A 14252-nucleotide genomic window follows, 5' to 3' on the forward strand; every position below is an offset into this window, starting at 1 on the left:
TTAGGTGCATGTTGTTTTTTCAGGTTTAAAGGTCTCACTAACTCCAGCTTGCCTATAAAATTTTATCACAGCTGGAATTCATGCTGTGACAGAAGGCATTTCTGGATGAACTATTTTGACTACAGAGGTTTTGATTCTCTAGTTGTCATGGATTTAGGTGACTTATTTACAGTGAGGGTGAAACTCCAGGACTTGTGGGCTAGTGGACTTTGGTTGATGCGGTCATTTCACTCTTGGACAACAGGGTAGGTTTCTGACTTTCCTAGGAGCCAGGCCATTCCCATGAAAGCCTTAGTCTCCCCTGAGATGGAGGAATTTATATCAATATTATTATTCTCAATTGAATTTGTTATTTATGTCAATATAAATATTATCAGTGGAATATATTATTATCAATGGAATTTATATCAAACCCTTGATATAAATCGCTGTAGCGGGGAACCATGTTTCTAAGACCCTGTGACACATCAAAATAGCCTTTTTGTACAGTAGTCCTGTACATAAATTGGTATTTGTGGCCTTTTGTGGCAATTTGAGATTTATTTTACAGCAGTTCTATGAACTAGCATTGAGGGTAGTGGAGCTTCAACTTGATCAGAAATTCATGGTCAAATGAAGGATAGGCCTAGAGAAAGAAGTGTCACTTCAGAGCCATAAGACTTAAGTTGATCATTTAGCACATTACTTGGGTCTTGTTTTTCCTTCATCTGCCAAGACAAGAGTATGCAAATCATGATGTTTTCCTGACGGTTGCTAAATGCCAAGATCACTGCTAAGTAGTTTGAGAATATGAGATGTTAAAGAAACGTTTGCCCTGCCTCCAAAAACCTGTTGGGTGGAATAATTTGGGAATCAGAGAGGAAACAATTGTCTTGCTTTTGTGGGCTCTGTTGTGTGTATCATTGCCCATCTGCCAGGACTCTTTTTCCCATTGCTACTTAGTCGGTCTTAGAAGATTTTAGTTTTTCCATGGTCAGCTTGATTACTAAAATTGGAATCCCATGAAAGTGTGTCTTCCAGAAGATACACAAATAATGATCCCCCTCTCATGCTCATTGCCTGTCTCGCTTATTGATGTCATCAAGACTTTTAAGTGCAAATATATATGGAGGAGACATTTTTTTAAGGAAACTTGGGGAGGTCAGTGAAGAATGAAGTACTGTGTAAGTTGCAAAATATGGAAATTGTCATTAATGTTTTATTTTTGAATATTTTTTTTGGTCTGTTTGTTAGGTGAGTTATTTTCTTTTTCCCCATGAAATAATTTGCTTATTTCATCAGTTCTACGTATTTAAGCTTGCTAATTTTTTTCCTGTAGTTATCAGGCAGTAAGCAAGGCCCATGCAAGATCTTTCCAGTCTAGTAAGAATTTGTTTGATTTTTTTCTGTTCTTCTTCAGTTGCATCATCCTTCCTTTGCTTCATAAACCATGTTTCATGCTGTATCTTGTCTGTCATACAAGAATCATTAAGCATATCCCAAAAGTGATTGCAGAGCACTCTGATTTGACCAACCTTTAGAATTCTGGTATATTCTTGCTCCTTTTTCTGTATCTTAAAGATAATAGTCTCTTCTTCCCAAGCTGTATGTAGGTAAAATGAGGCAGAGATGTAACTCCCTGTTCATACTGTACACGGTTAAGCCATAAGACTTTTAAACTCTGCTTCTCTCACCCAAAGCTCATCTTTATTCTGTTTCTTGTTTTCCTACAGTCTGCAAAACTGATGGATGCCTTCTGATGGTATTTCCTGCCTTTTTCTGAGTGACTGGTAGATTGAAAGCTTTTTACTCCGTAACAGACACATCACTAAAGCCGCTATTTTGTTAGCTTCTGCTGTGTCTCTAGGAATTGATCTTGCAACCATTTCAAGTTTGCCACTTCGCTAACATCTTCTGATTCCCGTAGACATGCTGAATGATATGAGTGAGTTATGAAAGCTTACAGCTAACCCACTGATCTGTGCTGCTGGGGAGGGATTTTGACTGGTAATTGGAGTGAAGCATGAATATTATGGAGTGTTAGAAAGCGAGCAGAGCTCAACAGCTCTCTTGCTTGTCCTACAGCCATGTGTCATGGAGAACAACTGGGCTTGGATGTTATGGGCATTTCTGGCAAGCTAGCATCTTTTTCAACCCCCTTGTCAGCCTCGCAAGGAGTTGAACAGCCACAGATGCTTTCTCCTGACTGGTGCTGGAAGTTTGAAGGGCAGCTGAATTTGCTAATGTTCGTGCTTTGATACAGACTGTGAGAAATGTTGATGAGGCATGAGGCAGAACAGCTTGCTCTATTGCTGCTGTATCGGCTCTGCAGTGCTGACAGTAGTTAAAAAAATGGCTTTTGTACATAAGCTTAGTTAATAGATAGAACTTGGAAGACAGTTAGGAACAGCTATGGGCAATGGCCACGGTCTCTCTCTGTCTCTCTCTTTTTTAAATAGAGTCGCTTTCCTGCCCAGAACTGCACTTTAATTTCCAATCACTTTAGTATCATTAGGAAAGGCTGACATTTTGGGAACACTCGTACAGTATATGAATAACAGCATCCATACTTTGTCATACAAGAGGACGTGCAATGAGGTTGGGGTTATTTTCCTGGATATTGGCAGTGGTGACATTTTTGTTTAAAGTATAATACATTGTGTTCTTCATGCTGAACAGTTAGTCCAAAGCATAGGTTTAACTTCTGTCTTTTAAAACCAAAGGCCTGTTGGATGGGCTGTGTTTTGTTGGGTCCTTAGGATATATTTGTCTGCATCTCTCCCTTGAGCTTCCCTGAGGAAACCTCTGCTGCTACAGGCAAGCATTTTAACAGCTGTCTGGTTTGTTGTTTTTTTTCTGGGTTTGGCTCTCTCTTCTGCATACTGGGTAGGAAGAGCAGGTAACTCTACCTCTGTTAAAAATGTGGCTGAGTGTGACATGGCAAGGATGGAACAGAACACCATTGCCTCCTCTGATCTGAGGTGATGCCGCCCTCCTTGGATTCACTCAGGCTAATCTGTATTCACTCTCATGCTCCTCAGCTGCCCTTCCATTCCCAGAAGCCAAGTCAGCAGTTCAGGGAGCGAGTCCTCTTAGTTGGATAGTTCTCTCCAAAAATGGTTGCAGACACGGTAGCTGTTTCTGGTGTGGGACCGGGTGGTGGACTCTGTCACAGAATCCACCATTCTGGTAGTCCCACTGACCTCTGTGCGGGACTGCTTGCTTGGTGTTCACAGTAAGGATCCCAGCTTTCACGGGTGGAGTTTTAAAGGCTGTCCTTACACAATGCACAGGGGTGCCTGGTAGAAGAGACAGCAGTTTTCATCTTTGTTTAGCCTCATAGTCTTTGTCCTTGTGTTCTCCAAGTTTTGAGACACACATCAACTTGTGAAAATGGATGCCAGATATCACGGAATCACTGAGAGAATGTGTTTTGGCATTTCTCTCTCCATCATGTTCACTACTCCACCCCTGAAAGAACTGCAGCCTCATTATTTCAGTGTAACTTCTGACACGAGCGGATCAAGTGTTATTCCCTTTTTGAATGTCAATCAGTGGGAAGAGACCCACTGTGGCTGTATGTGAGTGCAAGTTTCTGGGCACGCTGTGCAAGGGGCATTGGTGAGTTTCTTTCAGTCTGCTGGAATGCTTTTTTTGTGTTTGTTTTTGTTTTTTTGATGAACTAGTAAATGATTAGGATGTGGACTTTTCAAACAGGCTGGCCAGGTTTTCAGCAGTTGTCCCAAGTGGACTGCCTAAAAAAGGGCTGGCACTGCATCACATGGAATGACCGATGATGTGTCATATATTTTTAATAGGCAAAATGTTTTAATAAACACTCTCCCTCCTAAAACACTGGATTTTAAAATAGGTTTTAGCCTTGAGCCATGTAGCTACCCAGCTGTGAATTTTATAAGGCAACAATCTCCACATCATTAGATGTTATGACTGATACTGCAGCAATTGCAATAGTAACTATTTCCGCACACCAACAAAGTTTCAAATAACAGTTAAAGAAAGTATGGCTCTACTTGGAAGATTTTCTCACCTTATAAATGAATCAACTTTGTGAAATTATGAAGACAGGTATTCTAGAGAGCCACAAGTGTCTGGTTATTCAACCCATGCTGATTTTTGTGCTGGAGAGCTTTAGTCACATAGCCTGACAATTTCAAAAATGAAAATCAGTTTTCTTTCCATGTGATTCCTGCATCTTCAGCCAATCTGAATTCAGGTGATAATGGTGCATCGTGAAGTAGAGTAGACCCCAACCTGGTCTTCCATAGTTGCATTGGATCACAGGAAAAGCCTGTGATTTGGTTTGTTTTGCATTTCTCAGTAACAGCAATTGTGCAATTTGTTCCGAAGCATTTGGGACCATATATACAGGTGAAAGATGATCCAGTGACCCCTATTTGTGCAACCCAAGTCTTTCCTCTACAGTGACTTTTGTGCGGTGGTCCGTAAATCACACATCCTTCTTGAGATCTGTTCTCCCCTGTAGAAACCTGCTAGCAAGGTAAAAATTCCGTCCTTCTCAAAAAGGGCATACCTCTTGTAAAGGCTTACATGTTCCCAAACCACAGAGTCTTGATATCCGAAAGAGAGTTGGTAGAGGTGAGGTTCTGATTTATCTTTTACTTTATTGCATCTTCTTTGAACTATAATGATCCTTTCAACATGGGCTAAGAGAGTTGAAAAGGAGCTTTGATGCTTCTGAGCATTTTGCTATTTATAGTGGGATAGAACAGATATCTTTTCTGTGTTTAATTTAAAGTAGTTATTTAAATTCACCGCTGGGGCATTTATTTAGTTTACAGAACATCACCTTTTTTAAAACAGATGGCATCCCTTTACTCATTCAGATATTTTGCATAAAGTGATTCTTTTAATAGTTCACAATTTCTTTTGACTTCTAAAAGAAAGCAACAGTTTTTCTATCCTGTTTATACAGGACAGAAAGAGAAGCACAAACTTTGCTTGAATAATCTGACCAGATTTAATTTCAGAGTAGCATTAATTTTTTACAGCATGGGTAGTTTTATTCAGCATCAGTGCTGTCAACTAGCTAATGCAGTGGATACACAGCTATATCGAACACTACAATTACGTGGTTGTATAATGTCAGGTTTTCCTTTCAGTGTCAGTAAAAGGTATTTGCACTTCTGGCAGTGTAGGAAGAAACTTTTGGTTACTGGTCATACATTGACTTGTTTTAGCAGCTTTTAGGCACTCCAGATAGGTAGGTTTTCCTTTCCAATTTGCTATCTCTGTTTCTGGTAGCTACCTGTAGACTGAATAGAGAGATGTTATTGCCACAAGTATAAATGTTTCCTCTCTGAATGTTAGTTGTCTTACAGAACAACAAGCTAGCCATTTGAATACTCCTACAGCTCCAGCTGTTCTCTTGCAAATGGGGCAACTTTCTCCCAGAGGGATTCAAAAATACGACCGCTGTATAACAGCTTTGGGAAATGGAGCCCCAGAGGGAGCACCATGACCAGTCTTTATTATCGCAGTTGCTTGAGTCAATCGCTCCTGTGAAGAAACTGACCTTTAGGTCAAAGTCTTTAAAAAAAAATATATATATCTAAAAGAAGCAAAAACAGAAGAGCCTTGTACAGAAACTCCTAGGAAACTCCTTGTGCAGATTCACCTCTTTCTTGCAATTTAGAGAGAGAGATGGTGGTAGAGAGAGAGATTCCCTTTCAGAGACAAATACAGTTGCAGTTACTCCACCAATGTGGCATTTTCTAAAGTGGTGATGAGCAGGCAGGAAACTGGGCACCCTGAATGCTAGCCGCTGTAAAGCCAAACTGTTCATCAGGGCTCCAAGTTCAAAAGAAGAACCCCAAGAAGAACGTGAAAAGGAAAGATAGGGTGGAAGACGTGAGAGACAAAGTCACTGAATGAGGACCCCTCTCAGGAGAGAGCCATATCCATATAGTGTTCAGGTCACACAAAGGTCTTGAGTTGCCCTTAATGAATAAATGAAATTAACTTGGCCATGCACTGTGCTACAGTGGAAAACTGTTTGGAAAAGCGTGTCCAGGTATGCAAGTTGGTTTGCTTTTCATTTGGAGTAATTCTCATTTCTTGTATTCCACAGTTAGTGACAGAACATCCACAGACCTAAAGCGCGGTGGTCTCAAAAGGTCTTGGAGAGATTTGTGCAGCATCATCACCTTAATTTGTGAGAACACTTGGCACTTTGTAGGACTGGATTCGGTGCTGGCTGGTACAAAGCCTTCTGCAGGTTCTCTCCTGGATTTCTTTTCTTGCCACTAGCCAGCTTTCATTCAGTCCCCTGGAACTGCTCTCCCCGTGGCGCACGTGATGTTTGGAAGGAGCAGATAGTTAAATGGCAAATAAATCTGATTTCTCTTAGATGAAAACAGGAGCCGGCTATGTTGCTGCTTGTTTTTGCTTTGATGGCTGTGTCTATTAGGCAGTGATTTCTGGCACTTCCTCCTCGCTGCTGTCACCCCTCATAAACCCCATTCCCGGGGGCCTGACAAACTTGTGTGGCACTTGAGAGCAGCGCAGTGTCTCGGCGGCAGGAGGGTGTTCCTGCCCCGCTGCCTTGCCTCTCTCTGTCCCCACAGCGCTGGGCAAGGGGCTCTGGTCACTCTGCTCTGCCTTCGCACCGAGGGCTGCGGCTGCATGGGAGCAAGGGGTCCAACGGGTAGGCAGAGGCCAGGGAGAGGCTGTGCTTTTGCTTCTGCCTTGTTAATGCCGAAACTGGCTCGAGGGTAGAGGTGGAGATGGAAGGGCAATGTGCAGGGTGAGACGGACGGTGGCCTTTGCGCGGCCAAACATCCCAATGGTTTGAGGAGAACCACGTGGTCTTGAAGACAAGCGCAGAGGGACCCCACGTTTTGGTAAGTGCTCCTAAGCGACTGTGCTTTCCTCCCAGCACGTAAAAAGGGGATGGATGAATTAACTTTGTCCCCAGAGGAAGAAGAGCTGTGCAAGCACCTCCTATTTTTATGGCATGCAGATACCTGATTTCCAGGGAGGAAGCTGGGTGGCATATGCTTCCTAGAGCACTGTTTTGATACCTGGAGAGGAGCACTGCAAACCGTAGCACAATATTTGCACAGCCTGCGCGTGGGTTCAGTTAAGTCTTGAAAGACTTTGTGGGTTATGACATTCCCCTAAATGTGCTGAGCTTTCTTTAACCTTTCATAAAACATTGTGATCTTTATGGACTGTATCATATTGTGCAGTAATGTGCTTTATTGTCCACAGAATAAGCTTTTCTTAAAGATAATTGGAAAGCTGGAAATGGCTGCTATCGGATGATTTTTTTTTTTAATACATTATTTCTGAAATGGGCCTGGTGTAATAATGACCCTATCTGTTCAAGATTTAAGATTTGTCTTGGCAGAGAAAATTGATCCATTTCACCTTTGTCTAATGGAAATCTTTATCTGGGATTATCTGTTTATGTAAATGAATGTTCCTCTGAAAAGAGAACTTGAGGGGGCTGTAAATCTCAGTGACACTTTAGTTTCATGGGGGGAAAATTGGAAAGGATTCTAGTATTTATCTGCCTGAAATTGGTTATAAAAACAAAATTATCTTCATGTACCTGCTGCATCTGATGTTTCCTTGAATTTCATTACCTTTTGGAATAATACAACGTTACACTATATACAATATTCTCTGTGATTAGTCCTGAAATTGTTGGGGGGTTGCTTCCTAGCATTATAATTATCAGGAAAAGGCAGTCTGTTTGGGGCAGTGGGATTCTGATTCCGTGTCCTAATGGGTACCAATTAGCACAGCCACATTATTCATAGAGCTCTATGTAGAGCATTGAAAATATACCACATGACTTTTTTTTCCTTAAGTGTGTGTGGTGCGTGTTGGGTGGTGGGTTTTTCTTTTTTCTTTTTTTTTTTTTTTTTAACCACAAAGGAGTGACTCTAATTATTGGGGAAAATGTCTTGGGCTAATCAGCTTGTGTTTACAGTTTGCAGAGCAGGACTGTGAATGTAGCATTTAAACTAGTATTTTACACACCGTCCTTAAAAACAGTTTCACTGTTAAAGACACAGGCAAGGTTCCTTGCCAAGTTTCCTCTTGAAACCTAGATGACACAGAGCTGAACAGGCCAGATCCTCGCTGGAGTAGCTGTGCTGAAACACACAATTCGGTTTGTACGTGCTCGCAGGGAGCATGGTTGTCTAGCATAGCTGCTGTAAATACTTCCTCTTTTCTTGGTGGGACTGACAAAGAATAGAGAGCAGAGCTGATTTTTAACCTGTTACTGAATTTAAAACAAAGCTGTACCAGAAGATGCAGATTTTCGTATTGAGTTCTAAAGTTAAACAAGGGTGTACGCCATGTATTTTCACATGAGGCATAACCACTTCGTAGATATTTAATCCTTGCCATCTTTGGCAAACAAGCAAACAAAAGATTTTAGTGGCTTAATGACATGATAGCATCGATTGTGCATGGCCAGAGGGAGCAGAAGAGCACAAACATGACAGAAACAAGCATTTAACACAGGAAACTCTTTCTAGTACTTGTGATCAAACTTTGTTACCTTCCTGGAGTAGAGGAAAAGCTGTTGGTATCTTTGACCCCTGAAAGAAATGATAGGTGTGTACTTCAGGGTATGCTTCAAGATGAGCGGTAGTGCCACGTATTTTAGAATCTAATTAAATGGCCTAATTTTCAGATCCCACTGAGAGCTGCTGCTTGCTCAGCCCTTGACAATCAAACCCTTTGCCTAGCTGCCCAGGTAAAAGATAGGAGCCTGACTTTGGACATTCCCCTGAGCCCTTCCAGGTCAATTGCAAGGAGAGCTGGGCCAAAGGCTTTGCAGAAGAGGGCATTTCTCCTATTTCTCCTGTTCTGTTAAATGTTGTGGTTGCAATTGGTGCTGTATTGAGGTGCAGTCTGACTTCTTTAATATTAATTAGTACTTAAAAGAAATCAAATCATCGTTTATCCGCAGCTTTCACGCAGTGGTACCTGGCACATTTCTCTTCAATATTTCATGTCTTAGTGTTCGTTTATTGTACTTCCACAGAAGTTCAGGCAGGAATTTTCCCTCCCTAAGTTCTTTACTTTTGTGACTTTCTGCTCCACATTTCAGGCAGTCTGCTGGAAATATACATTATTACCAGCTCATTAAATCCAAAATAAATGAAGTGGAAAATTACAGAACTCCATGGATTACAGTGCACCCAACTCAAAATAGAAGTGTGTGATTAAAAGCAAAATGGTCTGCATTTTAAAAATGGAATAATAGTTTGGGGCCCAGCTGGCAAAATATCACGAGGTGTGTTTCCAGGGTTGAATCAGTGTAAATTAAATTTCACTGAGGCTGCTCAAGGTGGTCCCCTACAAATGCAGAATTCTTCCAAGGGTGTATACTGAAAAATGATGGAGGAAAAGATGTTTGTGGTGTAAAGGAATGTAATGTATGACAGTTGAAAAACGTACCTCAGTAGTGACAGCGGCATCCTGCAGGAGGATGTAGGCGCAAAGATCATTGCAAATTCAGCCTCCTCCAGAGTGAAAGAGGAGTGAGGATGTAGCAAGGCAGGATGGGTTGGTCCTAGTAAATGCGTTTTCTAAATTCATAGGCGAAAAGCCCCAAGTCCTGAAAATAACTTGCTTGACAGCACTAACTGCACAGCATTAGGTACTGCCATACAGGTAAATTAACTCCTGACTTCAAAATAAGCAGTGTATGTGTGAGTGTATGCCTATGGAGAACAAATTCCTTTAGTCTTCCCAATTTGATTTGTTTCCTGTGTTTTTGATACAATTTCACTACAGCTTAAGCAAAATAAAACAGAATGAATGATTAATCTTTTTTTTTTCTTAAATCTTTGGTGTATCAGTATTTTCTTCTCAGTGAAGAAGAAAATAAAGAGATGAATGGGGAAATGTGAAGACAGGTAGATATTTTGCAGCACGGATAAAACTGGAGCCTGGTTTCCCTGTAGCACTTCACCAGATGATTCAGCATTTGTCAAGTATCCCCAGATTTGAGTAGATCTCGTCATGCCTCATAAGGCACAGAAAAAGAGAACATTTTACAAAGTGTGGAATAAACGACATGCAATATTAAAGTAAAAATGAATGTCACATACTTAAAAACTCAGAAAGGTTTTTCTGGTTGTTTTGTCCCACAGCAAATGTTTGTTAGTGTTTAGATGCTGCTGCTACGTTGTGCTTTGTGTGGGAGCTGGAACGGGAGAAATAGTTTTTTCAGCGCAGAATAAACAGTATTGCAGATTGAGAATTTCGGTTTTCTTTACGTCAGTTGAATTTAATGTCTACCTGGCTTCTGAAGCAGGGTACAGTAAAACCACATCTCTGTCTCTCTTTTCTGCAACCCCGAAGAGCTGTTAGACACAATGAAGAAAGGAAGAGGAAAAAAAAAAAAAAAGTGGACCATCTGTAGATGCAGATGGGGATTTGTGGACGGTGTACAAGTTGCAGTCACTGAGTAAGCAGAGATGCCCAAAATATGTCATCCAAATTGACCAATCAGGCTGGTAAGGGGAACATTAGCCTGTTTGGATGCGTGGTCGTACAGGCCCACCCCAGCAACTGTGCGGCTCACGCAGGCAGTCAGGCACTCCATCAGCTTTTCTTTCCTGCTGCTGCTCAGGAGCCGGAAATTAGAGCTGCTTTTACCTGTCAGCTTAGCTCAAAAGATCAAAGACTTAGCAAGCTTCATTTTGGTTTTGCAGACTGTGTTACAAGAAAGCTCTTCTTTTCCTTTTTATTCATTTATTTTTCTTTTAAGGTACGATGCAAGATCTTTTGCAGTATTTGTATGCTCTGAGGTGGAGTTTGACCACAAAGTGATGTAATGCTTCAGTTAGTGAATGGATAGAGTTTTGTTGGTCAAGCGGCAACTAGGTCTGTTTCAGTTACTTAGGTATCTTTTCAATTCTAAAAGAAGACAAAAGCTCCACGGGACTGCATGTGTTGAAGAATTGAATTCCCAGGGGAAATGATATTCTGTTTCTGTCCTATTCTTGAGAAAAGATTGATTTAAATAGGAAGGTGTAAGCATTCCTCTACACCAGCTGAATGTTCTGACCTTACTGAATGTTAGTCAGTCTGTCACATGAAAGAAGAAACCAAAAAAAAAAAAAAAGAAGCCAATGAGGAGCAAACAAAAACCTCATAAAACCCAGTCTGTTTTTCAGAGAAAGTTTTGATTTCTGCGGAGATTGCTCCAGGCACACATCATCCTGCCTCAGGAGAGGGGAAGTGTGCAATGCTGGGAAAAGGGTTTATGGCAATGCTTTCTCTCAACACAAGTTTGACAGGTGCTAAAGGGGCACATGAGTTCCTTGCATACTGATGGGCCGCTGTGCATAGATTAAAATTAGGTAAGAGGAAGGGACAATCCTAGATTTTTGGGTTCCCAATATGAGGAGAATCTCAGTGAGGACTGAGGTCTTGGAGGTGCAGCCTTAGGAAATTTTGCTACCTGGATGTCTTAAAACACAGGCTGTACTCCAGGAAACTTTCCATTAGGATCAGACCTGGGCTGACAAGAGGATGCACGCTCAGACCTTAGTACATCTTTCACGCTGGTGTGTTTGCGATGGCTGATGTTCAAGTAAAAATGGCAACCAGCGTTCTCTTGTAGGATACTCTGTGGAGCCACCAAGTGTTCAATGCACATGATAGAATGTGGCAGAGGGCTTGTAACATGTAAAGGGCGCTGTCTGGGGTTGCTGGCCAGTCATTGTAACAAACCATGCATCCATTTGTCAACAGGAGCCAAATCTGATTGCAGAGCCTGCAGCTCTGCTGCAGGTTGGCTCAATCTATGTGAATGGATTAGCTCTAGACTTGCATCAGCATAACGGAGATCACAGTTGTTCTAAGCACACCATAAAACACAGTGAGTTGTACACTAGTCCAATACATTGCGCATTGCCAAGTCCCCAGGAGGTTTTTAGGGTGTCTGAGTACGCGGTATCTTTCCTGAGCTCAGTAAAAGAAATGGTGTGGAGAGCAGGGTGAAAGGATAGGAGAAGGGAGAGGAGTGGAACTGCTTTTGCTGTTTTTGCTCAGAAACACTGACAGAGACTCGCCAGATGCAGCCATCACGGAGCAGCAAGGTGAGGTTTGGCCACAAGCTCATGTTCCCTCAGAGCAACTTGTCTTTGGATGAGGGATGAAATTCAGACATACGTGGCTGCTGTTGAAACTCCATTTGGATTTTCAGATCTCGACTACCAGAAATCACAGCTCAGCTGCTCACACGGCATGCCGTGGCTGTACTTAGGCATACTGCATTTGTTTGCCCAAGTGTCCAAAGCCAGTTTTTAATTCAGGGAGGGCTCTTGTGACCGTAGCAGTTCAGCCTCGCAAGCATTTTCTCTGTTTGTATTTCATGCTGCTTGTTCTTTTAAATGGGCCCGGTGTTTTGCGAGCTGTAAAGCATCTCCGAGCCTGCTTATGCAGGACTGCAGAGCAACAAGCCTCCTTGTAATGCCTTTCAGGATGGCTCCATTTATATTAATTGTGTCACTAAAAATATTCCCTTTTACTTGGGGGAGCCAAGTCTGCATCACAAATCAGCCAGACAAGACGAACCGTATCCACAGTGGGTAGCATTTTTAAGGGATAGAATTTTTCTCTGGTAGCTTGATCGTAACATCCACTCCTTTCTCTTGCAGGAGCTGATACAGAAAGCTGGTGCGTGTTACTGGCCGGCAGCTGTGGTTCACATCAGGAGCGGATCCATTTCTGGGGTTAGAAACAAAACTGTGAGTGCAGCCCAGAATTATTCAAAACTTTATCCTTAGGTTCTGTAATAACAGTAAAAGAAGAAACCCGGGTCTTGCTGTGCTTGGTAAAATATGTCACGATGGCGGTGTGCTATGATTGTTTATGGCTGTGTTTGTGCTATTTATTGCCCTCTAACTAGGAACACTGAAAATGCAAGGGTCGTGACTGAAACATGTAGTGGGGCTGTCAGGCAGCTTTTCCATCAGCTTGGCAAGTGTTTTGTGTGTCAGCATTGGTGGCTGATAGCTGTAGGCAGATGTTGCCTGGGTTGGTGTCACCCAGTTCTTTAGTGGGGAAACTGAGGCAGCAAGGTGAGGGGACGGGCAGAGGGAGTGCAGTGAGAGCTGGTGGCAGAGCCCTACCTGGTCCTAGAGCTCTCAGTCCATAGAAACTGCTTTTTGCCTTCCTGGAGATTTTTCTCTCTTCATGGGACCCGCGGTTCCTGCGAGAGTCTGAGCACAGCCCCTGAGCTCTCTGCCTGTCCCCTCGGGTGGCACTTGGGGCACCCAGCTGTGGCTTGGCCCCGCTGTCTGTTCCTCACTCACTAACCCCAAGCGGAGTTTCCTCCTCCCGGCCCTTCCATTCAAAGCCCCTGCGATCAGTGTGCGTCTTCACTGGCTTGCTCCAAGTTTTGGCTCCAAGCCCTGTTCTGCATTCAGTGAAAGCCTGCGGAGCAGTACCGGTGCCAACAGGCTGCATCGGCGTCTCAGCCCTGCTCTCTCCTCCCACTCCTTCCTACTCCTTTGCTACTTATTCTACCTTCCCCGACCGTGCGCTTTCCCCCTGCCTCCTCCGAATCCCTCCTCCTCTTCTCCCCCCACTTCCCACCCTCACCCAACGAAGTCTTCGGTTCTTCCCGCTTGTAATTTGTCGCTAATCAGCTGTCAGTGTTGGAGCAATGATGAGAGGTTCATCTCTTGCTGAGGGTAATGGCCTTAAAAGTCACAGAGTCAATGTCAATGGGATCGCTCCAATTCAATCAGAGACCTGAATGAGAAATGGCCCCCGCTGACATTAGCACTCATTTTGAGCCCAAGCATCTGGGCCCTAGTAAATAACCATCAGTGGGTGGGTCTGGGGGACAGGTCATTAGCCCCACGAAAAATAAATATCGTTTCCCTTGATGGCTGCGAGTAATTTAGCTCAGACGAGGAAATTTCACCCTAGATTAAGTATGATGAGCCAATATCAGTCAGAGGAGGCCAAACAGTGAGAGCTTGATGAGATAGAGGGAAATTTATATGCAGCTGGCTGAATGCAAGATGAGTTGAAAGAAATGATGTACTCTTCCACTCTTTAGCCATGTGCAATGCCAGGCACTGTGTCTCCTGCAACCTGCACCCCCTCCCGATGCTGCTGGGCCCCCCAGCCCCTGGGCACACGTTCGTGCACGGCACAGCCCACCCGCTGCCGTCCCCACCCCCTCCGCCACCATCTCTGCTGTGGAATAACTGGCGGTGGTGCTGACAGCTTTCGCAGGCGAT

The 14252-nt window shown here is 43.1% G+C and overlaps 1 long non-coding RNA gene across 14 annotated transcripts in view; it reads left to right on the forward strand.

Annotated features, from left to right (window-relative positions):
• Positions 1-14252, forward strand: part of LOC311435493 — a 40713-nt gene that overhangs the window by 3584 nt on the left and 22877 nt on the right. For 12 of the 14 annotated variants that reach the window (XR_014692159.1, XR_014692160.1, XR_014692161.1 and 9 more), the window contains exons 3-4: positions 1713-1769; positions 12657-12746. This is a non-coding gene — a long non-coding RNA (uncharacterized lncRNA). The remainder of the gene's footprint in view (positions 1-1712; positions 1770-12656; positions 12747-14252) is intronic. The other 2 variants (XR_014692168.1, XR_014692169.1) reach the window with 1 other exon arrangement.

The sequence above is a fragment of the Aythya ferina genome (assembly GCF_964211825.1).
Source record: "Aythya ferina genome assembly, chromosome: 4".
NCBI lineage: Eukaryota > Metazoa > Chordata > Aves > Anseriformes > Anatidae > Aythya > Aythya ferina.